The 14,261-nt window shown below is 46.1% G+C and overlaps 1 protein-coding gene across 3 annotated transcripts in view; it reads left to right on the forward strand.

Moving 5' to 3' along the window:
• HUS1 (HUS1 checkpoint clamp component) overlaps positions 1-14,261 on the forward strand; it is a 189,620-nt gene that overhangs the window by 144,273 nt on the left and 31,086 nt on the right. The window lies entirely within an intron of this gene.

Below are 14,261 nucleotides of genomic sequence, written 5' to 3' on the forward strand. Positions count from 1 at the left end.
ACAGTTGAAATGTTACAGTATAAAACATAATATACCAATTGGACAGAAAAAAAAAAGACAGAAGGGTGATGGTAAGACAAAGGGGAAAGGGAGGGGAGGGAGGGGGGAGAGAGGTATCCTAGACTTATGTTGTAAGGTACAGTCTATACCAGTGCAAGCGTATTAATCTACTTTTGTCGCCTTTTTGGTTGGATAGGCTCATAGTCGTTGAAAACTTTAGTTATATGTTGCTGAGTCTCCAAGTCAAGAGTATTTATGAATGGAGCCCATTTAGTAAAGAATGATCTGACTCCATGCGCAAGGTCCTGGCAAACATATTTCCTTTCATAATACAATAATTGTAAAAGTTTGCATTTAACGTCTCCCAGTCTAGGAGCAGTTTTTTTAATCCAGTGGAGCAATATACATTTCTTACACACCGCTAGTAGAGTGATTAATAAAGGTAAGATATTTTTCTTATTCCTGCCCAGGTCCCAATTGGAGAAATTAATACCCAGACAGGCAGCTGGGTCTGGACAGAGATGGAGATGAAGCATATCATTAGTAAATCGTATGACTTTACACCAAAACTGCCTAAGTTTGTAGCAATCCCACATACAATGCATAAAATCTGCTTTAACAGCTGTACATTTTCCACATTCACCAAGTTCTCCCTTGACCATATGTCTACGTTGATATGGGGTGATATATGCCCTATGTATAGTGCGAATATGTACCTCTTGCAAATAAGCAGATTTTAATATTTTCAGAGAGAGGGAGGAGGAAGCTGTCAAATCTTGTAATGTGGTCAGTAGAGGAATATCTGTTTTCCATTTTGATACCAATATCTCCCATTGTTTACGGCTATTAAAGGTAATAAGCAGGGCGTATAAATGTTTCACTTTATAGTTAGTGTTTAAAAGAAAGTAGAACAATTTCTCCAAAGAATCGATCTGGGCTATTGTGATTTGTGTTGTATGTAGTAGGAAGGGGGTTACTTTCTTTTTCATCAAGAAATGGCGGACTTGTAGGAACATGAATAGATGTGAGTTAGGTAACGAGAAGTGATTAGCTAACGTTTCAAAAGAAGCCAGATGGCCTCCCGGGTCAAAGACCTTGTAAGATAGATCCAGCCCCTTGGAACGCCACATTTTAAACCAAGGATTTGTTAGCGATGGGGAAAAGGAGGGATTACCCCATAAGGGGATGAAGGACGTAGTGTATGAGTCACTGTTGCAATGTTTATTAACTGCGATCCAAGTCTTGTGTGTATCTGCAAATAAGATATGAGTGCGTATTTCTGTGGGTATAAGGGAGGGTGGTGATTGTAGAAGGGCACTAGGTGAATAGGGTGCGAAAACTTCCATATCGAGAGATAGGTCAGTGTAATGAGATTTGGATAATATCCAATCTTGGATGTATCTAAAGATAACAGCGTGTGAATACATCTTTAAATCGGGATAACCCATCCCCCCCTCCTTCCTGGGCAGTATAAGTTTGGCCTTCGAAATCCTGGGGCGCTTGCCCTGCCAGAGAAATTTGGAAAATAAGGCGTCTATTTTTTGCATGTCAGACTTTACCAACACAGTAGGCAACATCTGCATACAATAGAACAGCTTAGGGAAGAGAATTGAATGTATAACAGTTAGACGGCCCAGAAGGGATAGAGGAAGGTCTCTCCATGCCTCCATTTTCGTTGCTAATTTTGCTATTATAGGGTGGAAATTAGCCGAGTATAGCTTTTTTAAATCAGAACAAATTTGTATGCCCAAATATTTAATCTGTGACAATGCAATTGAAAAGGGGAAGGAAGGATCGGTCTGCAAGTCAGGGGGTATCTTACCCAGAGGTAGTATCTCTGATTTGGACAAATTGACTCGGTATCCTGAAACCAAGCCAAAAGAGTGTAGCAGATGTAGTAGAGCTGGCAAAGAGCGTTGAGGATTAGATAGAAAGATAAGAGTGTCATCTGCAAACAAGCTCACCCTCAGTTCCTCAGCTCCTACTCCTATACCAGTTATTAAAGGGGACGATCTTATTGCCACTGCTAATGGTTCTATTGCAATGGCAAACAAAAGGGGCGATAAAGGGCATCCTTGTCTCGTGCCTCTTTGTAGAGTGAATGCAGGAGAAAAGAGTCCATTGCAGACTACCTGGGAGTTAGGAGTAGAGTAGAACAGGCGGATAATATCAATGAATTGAGTAGGGAAGCCAAATTTTTCTAAAGTGCGGAACAGGTGAGGCCATAATACAAGATCGAAGGCCTTTTCCGCATCTAACGTGATTAGAATTGAAGGGGAAGAAGATGGGGTTACGACAGTAGCTTGATGTATTGCAGCTAGGACTCTTCGCACGTTCACTACTGAATGCCTCCCAGTTATAAACCCCGTTTGGTCTTTGTGGATTATAAGGGGCAAAATGGGTTTCAATCTTTCAGCTAAAATTTTTGTAAAAAGCTTATAATCAGAATTTAGCAGCGAAATAGGTCTGTATGACCCGGGGAGGGCTAGATTTCTGCCTGCTTTCGGTAAAATTTTAATAAAGGCATCCGAGAAGTGAAGAGGAAGAGACCCAGTACTGATTATATGATTAAAGCATGCAGCTAAGGGTTGGGCAACCTGTGAGTCCAACATCTTGTAAAATTCGTTAGTATAGCCGTCAGGTCCTGGGGACTTGGCAAGTTTCAATTGTTTTATAGCTAATAAGATTTCTGCAGTGGTAATGGGTGCAGTTAAGGATGAACAAAGAGAGTCAGGGAGCTGAGGAAGTGAGAGCGAGTCCCAATAGGCAAAGGGAAATTGAGAAGAGGGGGAGGGAAGAGGGGGGTCAGTAGTAGTAGGAGAGGAGGTTAGATCAGGATTCTCTGCTGGTACAGAATAGAGGGTTTCATAGAAGGACTTCATGACTTCTGCAATTTGTTTATCTGAAGTGGTGAGAGATCCATCCGCTTGTAACAGCGGGTGGACCACAGACTGGCCCCTTGAACCCTGTAACAGGTTAGTCAAAAGCCGTCCTGTTTTATTACCAAATTTATAAAACTTAGCGTTAACTTGAAAGTGGTGGTGATCACCACTTTTTTGTAATAATTCACTGAAATGCAATTTGGCTGATAGGTAGGAAGTTTTATGTTCTGGGGAAGGGGATAATTTATAGGTCTGAAAGGCATTAGATAGATTAGCTTGCAGTTCTAGGTAGGAGGCATTACGTTGTTTTTTAAGGGAAGACACATAGGCAATCAATTTACCCCTAATTACAGTCTTGGCAGCCTGCCAGAAGACTGTGGGATTGGAACTCGCATATGCCTCATTCTCACTCAGATACTCCCCCCACCAAGTCTCCAGTTGAGACTTCAGATATTGAGATTGCACTAAGTGGGAAGGGAATCTCCAAGTGGGAACAGAGCTCCCCGTCTTTCCAAAACTCACCACCATGTGAACCAAACCATGATCCGCTACAACAGGGGGCTCCATTTCCACCGATTCTATTCTCGGAAAAAACTGTTCCGCTACCAGGATATAATCAATTCTTGACCACGTGTTATGAGTCAGAGAGAGGCATGAATATTCCCTCTCTATAGGGTGCGTAGCCCTCCAAGTGTCTATTAAGTTAAGTGTCTTAAGAAAAAAAGGTATACCAATTTTAGGCAGTGTCATTTCTCGTTTCGGAGGGGGAGTCCTGTCCAGGAAGGAAGATGAGAGTAAGTTAAAGTCACCGCAGACTACCAATGTGGCAGGATCCAAAACATGCAATCTTGCTATCAGGGAGGTGAAGAAGGTTTTGCTATATACATTTGGTGCATAGATATTGCATATATGAAAGACCACACCTCGGAAATCTAGCTTCACTATTAAAACCCTGCCCTCCGTATCAGAATCCATATTAGACACATTAATATTTAGGGATTTCTTAGCTAATATCACCACACCCCGTGATTTATTATTATAGGATGAAGAACCCAATACTCCCCAGCCCATCATGTTCAATTTTTTAACCTCTTCGGGCTGTAGATGTGTTTCTTGCAGGCAGATTACATCTATCATATGTTTATTTAAATATGTCAAGAGACGCCGCCTTTTGGCAGGAGTGTGTATACCCCGTACATTAAGAGACCCAACCTTAAGAGACATCATAACACAGGTAGGGAATCATCACTCTAAACACCAGCACTTTTAAACCTAGTCTAGGAAGGGATGGGGAGGGATCACACATGAGGGACAAGCAGACATTAAAAATAAAAACATATAAACCGATAAAGAACATAAGAAAAACAGATACAAGCCACCATGAGCAGCAACTATTCATCTTCCACTTAGACTTCCAGTGGGAATCCAGGCCTCGTGCAGCCAGTGCTCCGAGGGCTGAATTCTGTAGTAACGACAATGAAAATAAGACCCTACGGCTCGGTCTCCGCTCAGAACACCACCCCTTGTAACTATTAACCATTTGTCCCTATCTACTCAGGGCACGGACTTAAGCACATTGAAACTCAGGGATACAACATATTGCTTTAGATAACAACGTAAAGGAACAATAATGTGTCAGCATATGAGCAGTAAATTTTACTGGTGCGTTATTACTCAGGGGACAGTTTGTTTGTTGGTTTGTTTGATTTCTCGTTATCGCCCCTTATAGACAAATGCAGCCTGACTTGACTCAGTCATCTGGGGCCTGGGACAGATCCATATTATTTCTCCCCTCAGCTTCCTCTTTGAGAAATGCCTCCGCGTCAGCAGGTGTGGTAAACTCGGAAAATTCTGCACCAGTGTAGATGCGTAGGCGCGCCGGGAATAGCATCATGAATCTTCGGTTAGATTTAGCAAGCATGGAACAGATTGGGGAAAAGGCACGTCGCAGTCTCGATAGCTCGACAGAAAAGTCTTGGAAAATACGTAGAGAATGCCCTTCCCATAAAATAGGGTTATATTTGCGGGACGCCTTCCAAATCGCCAATGTATGCAGATAGTTCAATGTCTTAAAGATCACCACTCTTGGACGTTGAGAAGAGTCTCTGGCCAGATCTCCCAAACGGTGCACTCTTTCAATCACCATGTCAGCACAGTCCCTGTCTATCTTTAACAGAGCGGGGAGTGTAGTATGGACAAAGTGCTCTAAGGCGGCCCCTTTAAGTGTTTCAGGCAGGCCAATGATTCTTAAATTATTTCTTCTGGTTCTGTTTTCGATGCTATCTATCTTCTCTGATAGACGTTTATTATCTAGAACCAGAGCGGAGATAGTTTTCTGTAGCCCTGTTACATTGTCAGTGTTGTCACTAATGCGCTGCTCAGCTTCAGTCATCCTGCCAGCCAAGTTTTTTATCTGTGTTGTTATGTCCACCACAGCTTTTTGCAATAATGGCGCCATTGCCTCCTGCAACGCCAGTACCATGTCCTCATGTGCAGAGGAGTGTGTAGGTATACTAGATTTAGAGTCCCCCGTGCTAGCCGCCGCTGCAATGGGTTTTTTACTGACCGGAGTTCCAGGGGCTGTATCGGCGTCCGGCGCCATGTTGTGTTCCCCCCTGCGCTTCTCCTGTCTCGGTGGCTGTGGCGGAAGGAGCGTCTTCGGGGCGGCTGGTGACGCTAAAAATTTCTCCATAGTCTCCTCTGTCCGTCGAGGGGACCGGGAGCGGTGTTTCCCCGATGCTGACAGCGTGTTTGCGGTAAGGGGTCAGTGTTGAGAGCGGAGCCGCGAGGAGAAGCTGCTCACTCTCCCATGCCGGAACCGGAAGTGGCTCAACTATCTTTAATTGCTTGGACTTTATATTGTTAGGTTATTTTATTTTTTTGCTGGGGGTGGGGGCGTTCTGAGCAATGGTACAATACCTGTCAGGCTCACAGTTTATTAAAGACACCTGGTCATTGTGGACAAGTTGGTGTTTCTGGTTGTTAATTTGTTACTTATAGACTGAGTTCTGCTGTTTGGAGTTACATTATTTTCCCCTCTACTTAAATGATTTCAGTGTTTGTTTTAAATAGTAGGAAATTATTTCTCTCACTAATAACTTATTGCTTATGTCTGGCTCAGCCAGATCCGGTCCTAACCAATATGATGCCCTAGGCAAGATTTTGGCTGGTGCCCCCTAGCACCGCCGCTAGTTCTGCAGGAGATGCCTGGCATGAGTCAGCTGGCAGCTCTGCTAACATCGGGCACCTTCTGTTTATAAAAATGCATCTTATTTGCATTTCTATATAGCTAGGATGCACAAGTAGCTTCTGCTGATTAAAATTATATGCAGCATGCCTATATTCTGTGTGCGACTGCAGATACAGCCACAGTCACACACAGAATATAGGCATGCCGCATATAATTTTAATCAGCAGGAGCTGCTGGTGCCCCTAAGCATACCAAATGCCCAAGCATTTGCCTAGTTTGCCTATGCCTAAGGCCGGCTCTGGGCTCAGCATAACTACATAAGTGACCACAGCAGGAGATAGTATATGTGAGGTAGAGATATCTTTAGGTTTCAGTTATTGCATACCTCCCAACATGATCCTCTCCAGGAGGGACAGAATTCTCTGCTCCTGCTCTCCCCTCTTAATGTATGATTGCTATCACCTGTACTCAAACACCTTTCTTATCCATGAACCTGTTCAACACAGGTGATGGCAATCATACACTGAGGGAAGTCCAGAAGCAGAGCATTGTGTCCCTCCTCGAGAGGGTCATGTTGGGAGGTATGTTATTGCAGACCTCAATCCTAATAAGAGACTGTGGCGAGAACACACATTTGGGGTGAAATGTAATAGGGTGTGAGAATCAGAAGGTGAGAGTTTGGTAAAGTTCTGTTATTTTTTTAAAGTGGCAATCATTTACATGGCAAAACCAGGTTGATTTTGCCATGTAAACGATTGCCGCTTTAAAAAAAATAACAACTTTACCAAAATCTCTCTCTTTTGATTCTCACACCCTATTACATTTCCCCCATGCTGTCTATTGCCACTTCCCAACTATCCTGAGTAATTGTACAAGGAGAATGGATAAGTATTGCTCCATCTCTGTGCATGTCACTGAGATTTATTTCCTTTAATGATATTCTAAGACCATGATGGTGGTATACATGTGGTCTTTAAAGCCATGGTTCTGTCTGGTTATTTATATTACTTTATTATTATTTTATTTATTTTTTTTAATGGAAATCTGCAGTGATTTTATACAAAAAAGAAAATTTGCTACCAACCCACTTTGTAAAAGCCGTTTACACATGTATAGGACAGCAGAGTATTTGTATGCGAATGACTAGGTTATTTCAATAAAAGTATCTGAGAGACTAGGTGAGGTTTCAAAATGCTGCTATCTTGGTCCTACACACACCAAGTTCTCCCTCCAAGATGTGCAAGTTTTAATCAATTCTTTGTTGGAGTTTTGTGCTAAGGTTTATTTTGATGGTTAATACTAACATATTCAAAATTACTTTTTCTCTAGCATCCATAAGGGATATTGGGGAATTGGTACGATGGGGTATAGACGTGGTCCAAAGGAGCCGGTGCACTTTAAATTTCTTCAACTGGGTGTGCTGGCTTCTCCCCTCTATGCCCCCTCCCACAGGCAGTTTAGAAAAAAGTGCCCTCAGGAGAGGATGCACACTCTGGATTTCCTTTTAAACTTTATTTTCTCTTACGTCCAGGAGGATGCTGGGGACTCCATAAGGACCATGGGGTATAGATGGGCTCCGCAGGAGATATGGGCACTCTAAAGAGCTTTTAGTATGGGTGTGCACTGGCTCCTCCCTCTATGCCCCTCCTCCAGACCTCAGTTAGATTCTGTGCCCAGAGGAGAATGGGTGCTCTACAGGGGAGCTCTACTGAGTTTCTCTGATAAAAGAATTTTGTTAGGTTTTTTATTATTTTCGGGGAGCACTGCTGGCAACAGGCTCCCTGCGTCGTGGGACTGAGGGGAGAGAAGCAGACCTACTTACATGATAGGCTCTGCTTCTTAGGCTACTGGACACCATTAGCTCCAGAGGGATCAGAACGCAGGTATCCCCCTGCCGTTCGTCTCAGAGCCGCGCCGCCGACCTCCTCCTAAGAAGAAAGAAGACGTCTAAGGCGGCAGAAGACTTCTGCTCTTCACTGAGGTAAGCGCGCAGCGGTAACGCTGCGTGCCATTGCTCCCACACGTTACACACACGGCAGGCACTGATGGGTGCAGGGCGCAGGGGGGGCGCCCTGGGCAGCAATATATACTTCTTTTCTTGGCATGATAAACACATATGGGCTGCGGAGTCAGTGAATATGTTTACCCCTGCCATTATTTGTAAATTTGAGCGGGACCGAAGCCCGCCACTAGAGGGGGCGGAGCTTGGTCACACAGCACTAACCAGCGCCATTTTCTCCACAGTGTGCTGAAGGAAGCTGTCTCCCCGGACTCTCCCCTGCAGAACGGTGATACAGGGCTGAAAAAGAGGAGGGGGGGGGGGCACATTTTGGCGCAGTGAGTGTATTACATGATTGACATATTATAAAAGCGCTATATCTGGGTCAGTTGGCGCTGGGGCGTGTGCTGGCATACTCTCTCTCTACAAAGGGCCTTGTTGGGGACAGATCCCTGTGTGTGAGGGTGTCGGTACGCGTGTGTCGACATGTCTGAAGCTGAAGGCTCATCCAAGGAGGAGGTGGAGCAGATGATTGTGGTGTCTCCGTCGGCAACGCCGACTCATGATTGGTATGATATTTGGAATATTTTAAATGCTAATGTGACCTTATTACATAAGAGAATGGACAAAGCTGAGTCCAAGGAAACAGCAGAAAGTCAATCCGCGAAATTGGCTGGGTCACAGGGCCCGTCAGGTTCTCAAAAGCGTCCCTTATCACAAATAGTAGACCCTGATACCGACACGGATTCTGACTCCAGTGTCGACTATGATGAGGCAAGGTTGCACCCTAAGGTGACCAAAGGTATTCATTATATGATTGTGGCAATAAAAAATGTTTTGCATATTACAGATGACCCCTCTGTTCCTGACGCGAGGGTACACATGTTTAAGGGGAAGAAACCTGAGGTAACGTTTCCTCCATCTCATGAACTGAACAAATTGTTTGAAAGAGCTTGGGAAACTCCAGACAAAAAACTGCAGATTCCCAAGAGGATCCTTATGGCGTATCCTTTCCCTGCAAAGGACAGGGTACGTTGGGAATCCTCGCCCAGGGTGGACAAGGCATTAACGCGTCTGTCCAAGAAGGTGGCGCTACCGTCTCCAGACACCGCGGCCCTTAAGGATCCTGCGGATCGTAGACAGGAGACTACATTAGTCTATTTATGCTGCTTGGTTCCAGAGCCAACGCCATGGCGGTTTCGGCAAGGCGAGCTCTGTGGACCCGCCAATGGTCGGGTGATGCCGACTTAAAAAAGCAAGGGTGAAGTTTTATTTGGGGATGGTCTCGCGGACCTGGTTTCCACAGCTACCGCGGGTAAATCTACATTTTTGCCTTTTGTTCCCCCACAGCAAAAAAAACACCACAATATCAGATGCAGTCCTTTCGGTCGCATAAGTCCTGAAGAGGTCGGGGCTCCTCTTTCCTCGCCAGAGGTAAGGGTAGAGGTAAGAGAACACCTGCTTTGGCTAGTTCCCAGGAGCAGAAGTCCTCCCCGGCTTCTGCTAAATCCACCGCATGACGCTGGGGCTCCACGGAGGGAGTTCGCACCGGTGGGGGCACGTCTTCGACTCTTTAGCCAGGTCTGGCTCCTATCGGGCGTGGATCCTTGGGCATTGGAAATTGTGCCCCAAGGTTACAAACTGGAGTTCGAATAGGTGCCCCCTCGCCGATTTCTCAAGTCTGCTTTGCCAACTTCTTCCCCGGAAAGGGGAGTGGTATTAGATGCGTATCAAAAGCTGTGTCAACAGCAAGTGATTGTCAAGGTTCCCCTAGGCCAACAGGGAAAAGGGTACTATTCAACAATGTTTGTGGTCCCGAAGCCGGATGGTTCGGTCAGACCAATTTTGAATCTAAAATCACTAAACCTTTACTTGAAAAAGTTCAAATTCAAGATGGAATCACTCCGGACTGTGATATCCAGTCTGGAAGCAGGGGATTTTATGGTGTCACTGGACGTGAAGGATGCCTACCTTCATGTCCCCATATTTCCTCTTCATCAAAAATACCTACGTTTCGTGGTACAGGACTGTCATTACCAGTTTCAGACGTTGCCGTTTGGGCTTTCCATGGCCCCAAGGATTTTCACCAAGGTAATGGCAGAAATAATGGTGCTCCTGCGCAAGCAGGGTGTCACAATTATCCCGTACTTGGACGATCTCCTGATAAAGGCGAGATCAAGGGATCAATTGCTGAAAGGCGTGTCACTCTCCCTGAGAGTGTTACATCAACACGGTTGGATTCTCACTCTGCCAAAGTCACAGTTGCTTCCAACGACTCGACTATCTTTCCTAGGCATGATTCTGGACACGGAACAGAAGAGGGTTTTTCTACCAATAGAAAAAGCCCAGGACATCCAGAGCATGGTCAGGGACCTGCTAAAACCAAAAAGAGTGTCTGTGCATCAATGCAGTCGTGTTCTGGGAAAAATGGTGGCAGCCTACGAGGCCATTCCCTTCGGCAGGTTCCATGCGGGGACGTTTTAGTGGGACCTTCTCGACAAATGGTCGGGGTCCCATCTACACCTTCATCAAAAGATAAGCCTGTCCCCCGGGGCCAGGGTGTCTCTCCTGTGGTGGCTGCAGAGTGCTCACCTTCTAAAGGGTCGCAGTTTCGGCGTTCAGGACTGGGTTCTGGTGATCACGGACGCGAGCCTCCGAGGATGGGGAGCAGTCACAAAAGGAAGAAATTTTCAGGGCATATGGTCAAGCCAGGAGGCTTGTCTACACATCAACGTACTGAAATTGAGGGCCATATACAACGGCCTTCGACAAGCGGAGTATCTTCTTCGCGACCTACCGGTTCTGATTCAATCAGACAACTTCACAGCAGTGGCTCATGTAAACCGCCAAGGCGGGACAAGGAGCAGAGTGGCTTATGGCGAAAGCCACAAGAATTCTGCGCTGGGCAGAAAATCACGTAAGTGTTCTGTCAGCAGTCTTCATACCGGGAGTGGACAACTGGGAAGCAGACTTCCTCAGCAGACACGATCTCCATCCAGGAGAGTGGGGACTTCATCAAGAGGTCTTTGTAGAGATAGCAAGTCTCTGGGGACTTCCTCAAATAGACATGATGGCGTCACGCCTCAACAAAAAGCTTCGGAGGTATTGTGCCAGGTCAAGGGACCCTCAGGCAGTAGCGGTAGACGCCCTAGTGACACCATGGGTGTTTCAGTCGGTCTATGTGTTCCCTCCTCTTCCTCTCATCCCAAAAGTGTTGAGATTCATAAGACGAAACAGTACAAGCAATACTCGTGGTTCCATATTGGCCTCGAAGGGCCTGGTATTCGGATCTTCAGGAAATGCTCACGGAAGATCCGTGGCCTCTTCCTCTCAGGGAAGACCTGTTACAGCAGGGGCCTTGCATGTTCCAAGACTTGCCGCGGTTGCGTTTGACGGCATGGCGGTTGAACACCGGATCCTAGCAGAGAGAGGTATTCCAGAGGAAGTTATCCCTGCTCTGATAAAGGCTAGGAAGGAGGTAACGGCAAAGCATTATCACCGTATCTGGAGGAAATATGTATCTTGGTGTGAAACCAAGAATGCTCCTACGGAAGATTTCCATCTGGGCCGTTTTCTCCACTTCCTACAGACGGGAGTGGATATGGGCCTAAAATTAGGCTCAATTAAGGTACAGATTTCGGCCCTATCTATATTTCTCTAATGTCCTAGTGGATGCTGGGGACTCCGTAAGGACCATGGGGAATAGACTGGCTCCGCAGGAGACAGGGCACTTTAAGAAAGAATTTGGATACTGGTGTGCTCTGGCTCCTCCCTCTATGTCCCTCCTCCAGACCTCAGTTTGAATCTGTGCCCGGACGAGCTGGGTGCTACTTAGTGAGCTCTCCTGAGCTTGCTATAAGAAAGTATTTTGTTAGGTTTTTTATTTTCAGGGAGCTCTGCTGGCAACAGACTCCCTGCATCGTGGGACTGAGGGGAGAGAAGCAGCCCTACTCTCTGAATATAGGTCCTGCTTCTTAGGCTACTGGACACCATTAGCTCCAGAGGGATCGTACACAGGATCTCTCACCCTTTGTCGTCCGATCCCGGAGCCGCGCCGCCGTCCCCCTCGCAGAGCCGGAAGACCGAAGCCGGGTGAAAGAAGCAAGAAGACTTCGAAATCGGCGGCAGAAGACTCCAGTCTTCATATGAGGTAGCGCACAGCACTGCAGCTGTGCGCCATTGCTCCCACACTACACCCACATACTCCGGTCACTGTAAGGGCGCAGGGGGGGTCGCCCTGGGCAGCAATTAGAGACCTCTTTGGCAAAAGTTTGCATAATATACAGTTGGGCACTGTATATATGTATGAGCCCCCGCCAAAATTGTACATGAAAGCGGGACAGAAGCCCGCCGTCGAGGGGGCGGGGCTTCTTCCTCAGCACTCACCAGCGCCATGTTTTTTCTCCACAGCATCACTGAGAGGAAGCTCCCCAGTCTCTCCCCTGCAGTTACACGGTAGAAGAGGGTAAAAAGAGAGGGGGGGCACATAATTAGGCGCAACAAATCAATATAAACAGCAGCTACTGGGTTAACATTAAGTTACTGTGTTATTCCTGGGTTAATAGCGCTGGGGTGTGTGCTGGCATACTCTCTCTCTGTCTCTCCAAAGGGCCTTATGGGGGAATTGTCTTCAGATGAGCATTCCCTGAGTGTGTGGTGTGTCGGTACGTGTGTGTCGACATGTCTGAGGTAAAAGGCTCCCCTAAGGAGGAGATGGAGCAAATATGTGTGTGAGAGGGTGTCTCCGTCGACGACGACACCTGTTTGGATATGTGTAATTAAGGTGAATTTATTGCACAAAAGATTAGAGAACACACAGGAAATCTACCCATGTCTGTCCCTATGTCGCAGAGACCTTCAGAGTCTCTCAATGCTCACTATCCAAAATAATAGACACTGATATCGACACGGAGTCTGACTCCAGTGTCGACTACGATAATGCAAAGTTACAGCCAAAATGGCAGAAAAGTATTCAATATATGATTATTGTAATAAAAGATGATTTGCATATCACTGATGACTCATCTGTCCCTGACACAAGGGTACACATGTTTAAGGGGAAGAAAGCTGAGGTAAATTTCCCTCCTCTCATGATGAAAAAGAGCGGGAATCTCCAGACAAGAGACTGCAGTTTCCCACAAAGAATTCTCAGGCAGTATCCTTTCCCCACTAGGGCCAGGATATGATGGGAATCTTCCCCTAGGGTGTCACGTTTACCCAAAAGGTAGCCCTGACGTAACAGCTATTCTCAGGGATCCTGCAGATAGCGTGCACATTCTGGTACACTACTCAGACCGGCGATTGTGTCGGCATGGGTTTATAGCGCTGTGGCAGCGTGGACAGGTACCTTATCAGCAGAGATTGAGACCCTAGTATGTATATAGATATATATATATATATATATATATATATATCTATATATACATATATATATTAAAGATGCTGTCTTAAGAGATATGTATATATAAAACATGCCCAAAGAGACATGAGTATACTGGGTCCTAGAGTCAAAGCTATGTCGATTTCTGCTTGACGTGTCCTGTAGAATATGCAATGGACAGATGATGCCGACTTAAGAGGCATATGGAAGGCTGAGGATTGTGTGGAGAAGGGTTCTCGGGCCTGGTCTCCACAGCTATAGCTGGTAATTCTGATATTTTGCCTTATATTCCTGCACAGCCTAGGAAAACACGACATTATCAAATGCAGCCTTTCGAATAAAGAAACCAGAAGGTCCGAGGTGCGTACTTTCTTGCCAGAGGCGGGGGCAGAGGAAAGAAGCTGCACAACACAGCTAGTTCCCAGGAACAGAAGTCCTCCCCGGCCTCTACAAAAATCCACCGCATGTCGCTGGGGCTCCACAGGCGGCGCTAGGCCCGGTGGGGGCACGCCTTCGTAAGTTCAGCCACAAGTGGGTTCACTCCCTGTTAGATCCCTGGGCAATAGATATTGTGTCTCAGGGATACAAGCTGGACTTTGAGAAGATGCCCCCTCACCGACGGCCCTGCCGGCTTCCCCCCACGAGAGGGAAACAGTGTTAACTGCAATTCACAAATTGTATCTTCAACAGGTGGTGGTCAAGATTCCCCTCCTTCAACAAGGAGGGGGTTATTATTCGACCATGTTGTAGTCCCGAAACCAGACGGTTCGGTCAGACCCATATTGAATTTAAAATCCCTGAACATATACC

This window comes from Pseudophryne corroboree, chromosome 5 (genome assembly GCF_028390025.1).
Source record: "Pseudophryne corroboree isolate aPseCor3 chromosome 5, aPseCor3.hap2, whole genome shotgun sequence".
In the NCBI taxonomy this organism is placed as follows: domain Eukaryota; kingdom Metazoa; phylum Chordata; class Amphibia; order Anura; family Myobatrachidae; genus Pseudophryne; species Pseudophryne corroboree.